Raw genomic sequence first — 12,555 nt, forward strand, 5'->3', positions numbered from 1 at the left:
CCGGAGGAGGGGACAGAGCAGAGGGGGTTCCGCGGGCTGGAGTCGGGGGCGGGGGACGCCTGCCATCTCCCTTCCCCTGGGGCAGAAAAAGAGTGAGAAGAAGCTGCGGAGCAGGGGGTGAGGACCCGGACAGGCTCCCCGGCCAGCAGGCTCACCCTCTGCCCCAGGGCAAGAGGGACAGCCATCCCTTAGAAGGTCCACCCCAGCCCTTCACACTTTCGCCTTTTCACAAACTGGGAACCCACTACGGCTCCATCCACACTCCCATCCATGCTCCAGCCCCAGGGGGAGAGAAAAGCACAAGACAACAGGGACCCCCAGTGGGGCGCAAGGCTCCCCCTCTGCGAGCCCCTCTCCTGTGAGCCCCTCTCCTGTGAAGATCGAGACCCAGGACAAAAGAAGTTAGAACCAAATGGAACGTTTGGTCTTAAAAGAAGAAAAGTGATGGAGCGGCGGGAGCGCGGGGCCCTGGCTCAGGGCGCGGGGCGGAGGGAGGCGCGGAAGCGGGCGGCGCTGACTCACGGTCCGCGGGGCGGGATCTGCTCGGTTGCTCAGACGGCTGCAGGCGCTGGTGCCCCGCGCGCGGCGCGCGGCTTTATAGCGCGCTGATGGACGGGGTCAGTTGGAGAGATCGGGGGCAGGGGTGGGGGGCCCGGTCGGCCACCTTGCCTTATTTGGTCGCCTTCGCACCACTGAGGAGCGCCGAGGCCATTCATGGAGCCAAGGGCAGGGGAGAGTATCAGCCAGGGGGCCCCCAGACCATGTAAGGAAGGGGAGGGGGCAACCAGGGGGATGGCCAAATAGGGAGCTAGGGAGGGGCAGACCGTGAAGGGTAGGGGGCAGGGGAAGACTGAGTGACGCCAACCCACCCCCACCCCCTTCCTGGGTGGGGGTGCTCCCTGGGTGTGCGTCGGACTGGTTCCTCCGCAGCCCCGCCAGCCTAAGAGACAATAAGCCACATACAAGTGGGAAGGCTTGGCGCCCTGCCCTCTGCTGAGGGGTCCTGACAGCTGGGCCAAGGCAGCCGGGGAGTGACGGCAGCTTGTCATCCTCCTGCTCTGGGAGCTGGAGGAGCAGAGCCCTGGGAATCCTCATGGGCCCTAACGGCACCCCAGCAGCACAATTGGGGGCCAGAAAAGGGGCGCATGGCACAGGACACCCTCCTGGGCTGGTCCCCACCAACCTGCATGACAGCTCAGAGATCTGTACTCTTTTGTGGCAGAAAGCCGAGATTAACCAAGGCCACCTTGGTCCCCGATTTATGCTTGGTTCCAGGGGCTGGTTAGGAAGAGGCCAGACAGAGCTGCTCTGAGAGCTTGCTTAGTCTTGCTGGGGGACAGAGCAGGTGTACCCCGGCCCAGACATCAGGTGGCTTTCCTCCATGTCTCCAGGGTTTTGCTCAAACTCAGACTCCAGTCTTTAGGCCAGAAAAGGACTCCTTGCTGTAAAAGTAAATGAAGGAACAAATGCCAAAGGTGACTTGTCCATTAGCTGGTGGATGAAGGTTTCCCTGGTGGCTCAGATGGTAAAGAGTTGGCCTGCAATACAGGAGACCTGGGTTCAATCCCTGGGTTGGGAAGATGCCCTGGAGAAGGGAATGGCAACCCACTCCAGTATTCTTGCTGGGAGAATTCCATGGACAGAGGAGCCTAGCGGGCTACAGTCCATGGGGTCACAAAGAGTCGAACACCACTAAGTGACTAACACACGCACACAGGGGAACATCCATAAACTGAGGGCCAAGGCCTTTACTCCAGGTGAAGACAAGACTGAAAGAGAACTATTCTTGTCAAGAAGATAGCAGCAACTTCAACCTATGAACATACCAAAGAGATATCATCATAACCAGGCATGAATTAGAAAAGCAGAGTCTCAGGCCCCACCCCAGAACTACTGAAGCAGAAGCTGCTTTCTAGCAAGATGCTTGGTTGATTCATATGTATGTCGATGTGTAAAAAGCCCAGGTATAAACGATATCAGCTCCTTTGTGGAGGATCTGGGGATTTTGGAGAAAGGGATGACATGAATGAAGGAGGCGAGAAAGGAACAGAGAGATAGAAGGACACAGATCCCTGGTTTGCCCTGGGGTGCCCTGTATTCTCAGTTCTTGACCGGCACTTTGATTTTTAATGCTTGTGTTTTTCCTCCCGTTCACACCAGTTAAAAATAGAAAACTGGGCACAGGCATCCATCTCTGGAGTGGTCTTGGATTGATATGCTAAGGAGGCCTGCTGATTAGATACTTGTCCAGACTGGGGAATGCTGGGTCCTCCCCTCTGAGCTCCCCAACCATGTTTGGGTTGGTCTGGAGAAGAAAGCCTGAGGGCGGCTGGGTGATGGAGCCAGGTGAGGGTCATGCCAGCTGGGCTTGTTCTGCCAATGCGGTAAGCCTTTTTCAGTGAAAATGCCCATAGACAGGAGGCAAAGAGCAGAGCTGCTTGGGCTCAGGCAGATGCAGAAGAACCAAGAAAAAGCAGAAATGTGACTGGTGATACAGGCCAATATCCCTGGGTTTGACCCTCGCCTCTATCACTTATTACCTGTTTTGCTCTTGGGCAAATCACTTCACTGTCTTAAGCCCCAATTTTACCCTCTGAAAACGGATACAATTCTTTTCGGCAGGGGTTACTAGTTATAGTAATAACTAGAGACAAGTGATATAAGCCACACAGAAGATAGAAAGCAAATAGTAACTATTACAATTCAGTAATAATAACACAGGCAGCTGTAGTTCTCACTCTTGAAATTTTGGGTCAATTTCATTCACTTATTGATTCAGCAAATATTTTTGGGACAAGAACTGTGCTTGTCACTGGGAAATAGTGAGCAATAAAACAGAGCAGGACTCATACTGCAGAGCAACTGCAAAGGAGTCAGAGACAGTTATTTATGGTATGTGCTGGGAAGGACAAAGAATCACTGGGATCGTCACAAAAATGGGGATTCAAAAGAGGGTTCAGAAAAAAAAAAGAGGGTTCAGGACTTCCTTGGTAGTCCAGTGGTTAAGACTCCAAGCTGCCACTTCAGAGGATGAGTTCGATCCCTGGACAGGGAAAGTTCTGCATGCTTCGTGGTACGCTCCCCCACCAAAAAAAGAGTTCAGAGAAAGGCTTCCTGAGGAAATATTTCATTACTTTTAAAGTAGAGTAGGACTTTTTGTGTGAAAGAAACAGTTTCTCCTTGGGAGTGACTGATGGCACATTCCCACATTCACTGCCATTTGTGTAAAGGGAACTCCTGGAAAGTTTAGCAGATCACCAAACACCATGGTTATTTCTGAACCTTTTGTAAATACTTCCAGGGCTCAGGACACCAATTCCACCCCACCCACCTAGGGATCAGTCTGCCCTGGGAGTAGGTCGGTGGAGTACTGAAACCAGTTTCATAATCATCATCCTTAAAATGTTTAAAAAATAATTTCATGTTTTCCCATTTAGAACAAAACATATTTTCTTATGCATTATACTTATGGTAAGAACACTTTTTCCCATTCAAGACATGATGGTTCGATCTTTGTTCATTGTAATACTATTCAATTTCCACATTTTAAAACTCTAAACCCTGTTTTTATATATTTTAAAATTTAAGTCAGTGGGAATATAAGATTCCAAGATTGATTTTCCTTTGACACCATTTTTCATGGATCCATTTAATTTGAAAGTTGATAGTGTCTACTTAAGTATAGAAAAGTGACTTACCTTTTGTGGTGCATTCTGGACTTTTTAAAAAATTTTGGTAAAATATACATACCACAAAATGTACCACTTTAATCCTCTAAAATTGCACAGTTCAGTAGTGTTAAGTACATTCACATTACTGTGCAGCCAGACAAACTCCCAGTTTTTGATGCAACTTGTGAATAAATTGACTTCAAAAATCCAGGAATGACTGTGCCCTGCAGTTTGAGAAAGACTGTCTTTTACATGGTAGAGAACCATTGTGCCTGCTTTGCCCAAGGTCACATGGGTGAGCAAATGGAAGAGTGAGGCTTCAAATCCAGGCACCAGACCACTCCATAATCCTAACCACCACCTCAAATGCCAAGTAGTCCACTCAGACTGCTGTTTCTCCAAGTGGAATGCTGCAACCACTTGTAGCCAAATTACCCGGACTGCCTAATAGCAATGCAGATTCCCAGGTTTCACCCTGGAACAGTGAATCTGCATTTTAAATAAGTCACCACCCCTCTTCCCCAGGTACTTCACAGACAAACTTGCAGGCACTGCCTGGCTCTTCTTCCCCAGGCCCGAGGAGCTGTGGTGAAGGCTGCCCAAGCTGCCAGCACCGGCCTGAATCCAGCTTGGCTGACCTTGAACATCCCAGCGGGATGGCAAAAGCCAAACTCGGGCATGTCCCCAGGCTCTCGAGGGCCAGCAAGGCCCTTCTGGGCAGGGACAGGCCATGAGGGAGACGTGCAGGGCTGGCTGAAGGAACAGAAGGTGGGACAATTCCTGCTGCCCTTGCCTCGAGGGAAGCCTGTTTCATCCACCATCTGCTGGGATCTGCAAGGGAGCGGCCGGCCTCCTCCCGGCACTGGGGGATTAACAGTCACTTATCTCAGCTGTTCCTCCATTCGGAGGTGTCACAGTATTTACAGAGAAGCCAGAAACAGACTGAGCCACACTTAATTCCTCCCCAGGAGCCCCCCTAGCTCCTTCTGTAGCCCCTCCTGCATTCCACGTGCTAGGAGGCAGTGTGGGGAGGTGCTTTTTCTAGCCCAGACCAGGGGTCAGGGAGCCACCCTTCCTAACCATTTCTATTTTCTTTTCCTACACATTTGTCTACTCCCCCTGCCCTCTGGCAGGAGCTGGGCTTCAGTTTTCATTAAAAGAGGAAAGTGACGGGGTTGTGAGGGATGCAGGCCCCCACACATCCTGGCGCTCAGAATTCAATACCGGGGCATGCCTAATCTCCGCCACATGCTGCCCCATGTTTTACATGCAACCGCCGAGAAGATTAACCCAGGGGGAGGGTATTTCAACTCCAAATGGATTCTGTTCTAGGCAGATTCTGGCAGTCACTGCCTTCTGACATGATAGGAGCAACTGTGATGAACCATTTAATGAGATTTAGAGAAAAGACGATGAGGGAAGGGGAACATCATGTAGAAGGGCGTCCTTCTGAGTCTGAGTCACCTGGGACTAATGCTTGAAAAGCCAAATCTTTACTCTCTTCTATCCTGGGAAATCACAAAGGTTTCTAATCTGAATTCCTTAAAAGGAGTTTGAATCCTTCTAGAATGAAGTGCTGAAGCTCGCAGGTTTCTGCTTGGAAGGTATTCCTCTTAGCTCAGATTTGGCTTGCTCCCCACACTGGCAGTAACTATTTATGGAGTTTCGACTTTTCAAGTGTTACCTGGAGCAATCCTGTCTTCCCCAGAGAGCCCAAATGTGGCATCACCCAAACCCAAGCCTAAGTTTTGAGATCACACAAGAGCTAGGGGGTCTGTGTGGGAGGTGAGAGCTGTGATCTCAGCAATCCTCCTGCCAGCCACATTCCCTCAGCTGTGTGTGTGGAGTCCATCTCTGCCTTGTCAAAAGTAGGCACAACTGGGTAGGATTGTAAACTGGTATGGTTACTATGGAGAACAGTATGAAGGTTCCTTAAAAAATAAAAACAGAACTACCATATGACCCAGAAATCCCACTCCTGGGCATACACTCAGAGTAAATAAACTGCAATTCAAAAACATACATGCACCTCAGTAATCATTGCAGCACTATTTACAATAGCCAGAACATGGCAGCAACCTAAATGTCCATCAATACAGGAATGCAGAAAGAAGATGTGGTCAGACAAGTTTAGTTGCTCAGTCGTGTCCAGCTTTTTGCAACCCCATGGACTGCAGCACACCAGTCTTCTCTGTCCATTACCAACTCTTGAAGCTTGCTTGTGTCTATGGAGTTGGTGATGCCATCCAACCATCTCATCCTCTGTCATCCCCTTCTCCTCCTGTCTTCAGTCTTTCCCAGCATCAGGGTCTTTTCCAATGTGTCAGTGCTTTGCATCAGGTGGCCAAAGTATTAGAGCGTCAGCTTCAGCATCAGTCCTTCCAATGATTATTCAGGGCTGATTTCCTTTAGAATTGACTGGTTTGATCTCCTTGCTGTCCAAGGGACTCTAAAGCGTCTTCTCCAACACTACAATTCAAAAGCATCAATTCTTCGGTGCTCAGCTTTATTTATGGTCCAACACTCACATCTCTCAAGAAGATGTGGTACATATATACAATGGAATATTACTCAGCCATCGAAAGAAATGAAATAGTGCCATTTGCAGCAACATGGATGATCTAGAGATTGTCATATTGAGTGAAATAAGTCAGACACAGACAAATATCATATGATATTGCTTATATGTGGAATCTTAAAAATAGGGTATGAATGAACTTATCTACAAAACCGGAATAGAGTCATAGATATGGAAAACAGACTTTTGGTTATCAGGGGATAAGTAGGGGAGGAACAAATTGGGAGACTGGAATTGACATAAACACACTACTATATATAAAGTGAAGTCACTCAGTCGTGTCCGACTCTTTGCGACTCCATGGACTGTAGCCTGTCAGGCTCCTCCGTCTATGGGATTTTCCAGGCAAGAGTGTTGGAGTGGATTGCCATTTCCTTCTCCAAGGGATTTTGCCTGGTGGATCAGACAGTAAAGCGTCTGCCTGCAATGCGGGAAACCCAGGTTCAATCCCTGGGTGTTGGGAAGATCCCCTGGAGAAGGAAATGGCAACCCATTCCAGTAGTCTTGCCTGGAAAATCTCATGGACGGAGAAGCATGGTAGGCTACAGTCCATGGGGTTGCAAAGAGTCAGACTCAACTATATATAAAATAGATAACTAATAAGAACTTTATAGCACAAAGAGCTCTACTCAATGCTCTGTAATACATATGTGTAGTACTCTTGCCTGGAAAATCCCACGGACGGAGGAGCCTGGTAGGCTGCAGTCCATGGGGTCGCTAAGAGTCGGACACGACTGAGTGACTTCCCTTTCACTTTTCACTTCATGCATTGGAGAAGGAAATGGCAAACCACTCCAGTGTTCTTGCCTGGAAAATCCCAGGGACGGCGGAGCCTGGTGGGCCGCCGTCTATGGGGTCACACAGAGTCGGACACGACTGAAGCGACTTAGCAGCAGCAGCAGCAGCAGCATAACAGATTCACTTTACTGTACACCTGAAACTAACACAACATTGTAAATCACCTATACTGCAAATAAATTTTTTTTTTAAAAAGTAGGCACACATCTGACATGCAACAGAAGTAGCGGTAAGACTGCTAACATTTTTAAAGTATATACTGGGTCCGTGCACTATACTGAGACTTCATATGTGTACATGATCAACATAGTAAGCTTCTAGATGAAGCTGGACTGACCGCTATTCCATTTTTACAGACCTACTCTTTAATATGATGTTAGTAGCCTATATGAAGAGGCTGTGTAGGAAACAAGTCACACCATTGCAAGGATGTTGCCATGGGTATTCTTCATAGGATATGGTCTTTTTAATTTATTTTTTAATTGGAGGAAAATTGCTTACCATGTTGTGTTGTTTTCTGCCATAAACAATGCAAATCAGCAATAATACATAGAGTATGGTCTTTATGAGCCTCTTAGAAGAATTTCCTGTCTGGTTCTTGTACCAAGAACAAAGGATTTCTACCAAGTAACTGGTTTGTTTTGATCCTGTAGATCCTGAATCTAGTGACTGATCAGATTTTTCTTTTGGCAGTGGCCAAGAAAACCCTTAGGGCTTCCCTGGAAGCTCAACTGGTAAAGAATCCATCTGCAATGCAGGAGATCCACTTTGATTCCTGAGTCAGGAAGATCCACTGGAGAAGGGATAGGCTACCCACCCCAGCATTCTTGGGCTTGCCCAGTGGCTCAGATGGTAAAGAATCCACCTGCAGTATGGGAGACCTGGGTTGATCTCTGGGTTGGGAAGATCCCATGGAGGAGGGCATGGCAACCCACTCCAGTATTCTTGCCTGAAGAATGGACTCTGTCCATGGGGCCACCCAGAGTTGGACATGACAGAGCAACTAAGCACAGCACAAGAAAAACCTCAGAAAACTATACTTGTGGCCCAGTTGTTCATTATGATCTGTCTTGCACATCCACTTCTATTTTTCATTTTCTTTTTTCTTCCACCTTAAAATTTTCTATGTCCATCTATCTTTATAAGCGAAGCTGCCATGCATCTTTTATGAGAGATAACAAAGGATGAATGGATAAATAGATAAAAATGAACTCATGGGACCATGGAGAGAATATTTGAAATTGAAATTGGGGTGATCAAGTAACCAAGAATCCAAGATATCTTGCATATGTCTGCTGGTTTCTTCCTTCCAAATGCAAGCATATATGCTTCATGAAAACACCCTTTGCCTGTGAGGGATTGTATCTTTTTTTATTTTCCTCTTAACATCATGGTAAATCTACTTGGCAATTTAAAATAACCTTTCCCTCACTATAAAAATAATAAGTGCTTATTGTGGTAAACTAGGAAACACTAAACAGAGAAGGACAAAGAAAATGACATGTCTGGTTGAGTTTTTAAAGCCTTCCATTTTAACTTCCCTAAAATGAAATTAAATGTGACATAAAATTCATGAGGCCTTGGTTTCCATATCTATTCCTCCTATTCTGGTCGTTTGCAAGAATGTCCACTTGCTCTTTAAAGAGAGACAAGCAATGCAAGGAATTTGCATTAAAAGCATTTTTTTGGTTTTACTATATTAATCTAAATTATCTCTAGTCAACAGCTGGAACCAAAGAATGCCAAACCAGGAACAGGCTCTGCCCTTAGGATTACAGAATCTACATTTCACTTTTATATTTTCGAGGGTGGGTTTTCATTGCCAACCCAGCTGTTGGACTGTTTCAAAATTAGTCTAAAAGGAGGAATCTATCATGAACATAAAATTAAATGGTGCAACTATATTGCTGAAGGCTTTGTCCTTTTGTGAAGAGTCTGAAAGCAGTTGTTTTTAGGGAACATATTTATAGCTACTTTATGATCAATATTTCCAAACTCTTCTTAGGACTACAAATAACCAACTCCTCTTTCCTTTATAGCCTCTAACTTAATTTCATAAATTAAAAAGTAATAAAAATAAAGGCTTTGCCTGAAGCCTGTGTTCACCAGAGATAGGAAACTGAGGTTGTTCCTCCAAAATATTGGATTGACCAAAAAGTTTGTTCAGTTTTAAGTACAAATAAGAGACATACTCTTTATTTTTGCCAAGAACTTTATTGAACAATGTATTCACTAAATGCATGAACTTTTTGGCCAACTCAATTAAAAAAACAATTGAAAAGTCTTCTTGAGTTGTTACTTGAGTGAAGATGCTGGCACTTACACATGTAACCAGGTCTCCACGTATATGGCATTTCAGAGAGATGAGCCAGTCTTTGAGAGCTGAGAAAAGAATCCACCATTGAGCCCTGATGTGACTTTGAAAAGTGATCAGAACAATCTTGAGCATGACCCACAGGGTGTAACCACGTAAAGTATCACATCACCCAAGAAACACTTGCAAGGACTAGACAGCCCTCAAGTGAGAATATTCTTTATGGATGAACAGGAAGGGTGCCCTCTGTTCAGTTAACCCTTTTGTAAACTCTGTTTAAATATGCTGTTTTCCAGGGAGTTCACAGTTGCTATATAACTTTGTAGCTCAACATCTGTAGATTTATGCTGGGCTCCCCTCTCCATCGTGGGTACAGCTATCTTCTTTCTGTATCCTCTGCTCAGAGCCCTACTCCTGAGGGTGCAGAAAGGGATCCCTTAGACAGGCACAACCAGTTCCTTCTGTGTTCACTCAAGTATTGCCAAAGGTGGTGGTGGAGAAAGAGGGAAACAAGTGGGGAGATGGTGGGGGTACAGACCTATGCCCCCTCCACCCTCCCCATTAGTTTCTATCTGAATAGGAAATGAAAAATGATAAATGGGAAACATTGGATATACTCTGATGCTTTGCTTTCACACCGGGCAGTGGAAAATTTTAGGTAAACTGTGCTCATCTTGTCCTGCTCAGGGATGTGCACCCCAGAATGGTAATGGAAATGGCAAAAGTGATCCTAAGAGGCACAAAACGTTTATTAGAACTGCTCCAATGTTCTAGAAGTACCCACACTTCAGATCTGAAGTTGTTGTTGTTCTTTAGTCACTAAGTGGTGACCAACTCTTTGCAATCCCATGGACTATAGCCCACCAGGCCCTCTGTCCATGGGCTTCTCCAGGTAAGTATACTGGAATAGATTGCCATTTCTTTCTCCAGGGGGTTGGGATTGAACCCAGGTCTCCTGCACTGACAGGCAGGTTCTTTACCTTCTTTACCACTGAGCCACCAGGGAAGCCCCTCAGGCCTAAAGAAAAGATCCTAAAATACTGTTTCATAGTTTATATCTTCGTGTACTCAAGAGTTTTCTTTGATCTGCCTGGAAACTAACCTTTATTCTGACTGAATATGAAAGCTTAAATGTTAAGCTTGCCTACTTGCTCACCTGGAACATATTTGTGTGAATCTGAGAGACTCTGAGTAAAAATCTTTTTGCTCCTGTTTCCTCTATTTAGTAAAAAGATTGCTGTAGCGAGACCAAGCACACCTTCCCAAAGCATCTGCTTTAACCACAATCACACAGACAGAATGTTTAAAAAGTTGGTGTTATACACAAAACAGAAATAGACTCACAAACATGGAAAACAAATGTATGGTTACCAAAGGGGAAAGGGTGACAGGGAGGGACAAATTAGGCATTTGGGATTAACATATACACACTACTATATGTGAAATAGAAAAACAAGGACCTACTGTATTATAGCACAGGAAACTGTATTCAATATTTCGTAATAACTTAGAAAAGAATCTGAAGATGAATATGTGTACAACTATATCTTTTTGCTGTACATCTAAAACTAACACAATATTGTAAATCGACTATACTTCAATTAAAAAAATAAATTTTTTAAAAGGTTGGTGTTGGGCAGTGGCTAAGAATGAACTAATGTTCTTTATTTCCCCAGATATTTGTGGGAGTAGAAGGGCTAGATAACGTTTCATAATGTCACCACTCTGAGACTGATATGTGGCAATATACCTTTCATCCAAAAAAGTGTCATGCTAGGAAAATTTGGTACCCTGTTCTTGGAGTTTGTGTCATTTCTAATAAAATATTTTTTACCCTCCTAGTGTCTCTGAATACGATATAAATTCTCAGCATCAACCAAGAAGATATTCAGTTCAATGACTGATTTTGAACAAAGAGCTTCAAATAATTTCTTTGAGACATTCAGGCTTGCTTTCACCTATGTGGATGCTCAAATGCTTTCTTAGTCTGTCATTTTGCAAGTCACTGAGCAAAATATTTTAAATGAATAAACCCTCTGATTTGAAAAAGCATTATTTCTAACTAAGCAGGATCAAAAGAATGATGCTTATTTTGCAAATACAGACATGAACAAGAGGAAGAGTCCAATTTTGTGGCTAAATGGGGTTAGCCATTAAAATCAAGATATTGTTGATTCAATCAACGCTTTTGTCTTGCTTAGCCAGTGGCGATTTCTACATAATAGCCTCCACATACTTGAAGAAAGATATTGCATCTCTGAGTGTTGTTTAGGATCTTTTTCTCCAGTAATGCTATTTTTAAAACTGTCCTCATATTTGGTCAATTATCTCACTCTGCTCCAAGTTTTCTGTGTGCAATAAAAATCTCTTTTAGTTAAATTGGTTAGGTATTGAGTTTCTTGTTAAGTGGAAAACAACCATTGTTTGGAGAATTAAACTCATCTAAGTACATCTACACAAAACTACAGAGAAGATAATTTAATTTTCTTTGATGTTTCAGGAGTTATTTATAGAATGGTTTCATTTTGAAAATGAATTCTTGTTAAATACTATGGCATAATACATATGACAGATGCAGAATATTGAGCTGAACTAAAATTGTAATCATGAAAAGTCGCTTATATGAAATAATTGTTGGTATCAACATACCTGTTATCTATTAATGGTTATTCCTCTTAAAAATCAAGTATAGGGACTTCCCTGGTGGTCCAGTGGTTAAGACTTTGACTTTCAATGCAGGGAATGCAGATTTGATCCCTGGTCAGGAAGCTAAGATCCCACACGCCTTGTAGTTGAAAACCCAAAACATAAAACAGAAGCAATGTTGTAACAAATTCAATAAAGACTTTAAAAAAAATCAAATATAGATCTGACTTCTAGTTCTGGCCAAGATAAAGCATACTATTCCTCCCAGATCCTCCCTCTTATAACTGTGGACATTATATAAAAAGCAAGCAGAGGAAGACTCAAAGGAGGAAAGAGGTGGACTCATAGGGACCTGGGGACAGTGATGAGTTCTATAGTTTCCCCTATCGCCTTCCATAGACCCCAGACAGGAACTCTAGTGGCCTCCATCCTGGAACTGCCAACGGGCACGGATAAAGGAAGCACTGAGTAAAGCTCTGTTGTTGTTTAGTCACTGAGCTGTGTCTGACTCTTCTGAGACCCCAGGCACTGTAGCCAGCTAGGCTCCT

General features: G+C 44.5%; 1 protein-coding gene across 1 annotated transcript in view; it reads right to left on the reverse strand.

The window, feature by feature from the left end:
- Window positions 1-597, reverse strand: part of ACTC1 (actin, alpha, cardiac muscle 1) — a 5,468-nt gene extending 4,871 nt beyond the window's left edge. Inside the window, exon 1 of the mRNA XM_010844185.1 lies at window positions 523-597. The gene's annotated coding sequence lies outside the window, so the exon portion shown is untranslated. The remainder of the gene's footprint in view (window positions 1-522) is intronic.
- Window positions 598-12,555: the final 11,958 nt, after the last annotated feature.

This window comes from Bison bison, unplaced genomic scaffold (genome assembly GCF_000754665.1).
Source record: "Bison bison bison isolate TAMUID 2011002044 unplaced genomic scaffold, Bison_UMD1.0 scf7180017864197, whole genome shotgun sequence".
NCBI lineage: Eukaryota > Metazoa > Chordata > Mammalia > Artiodactyla > Bovidae > Bison > Bison bison.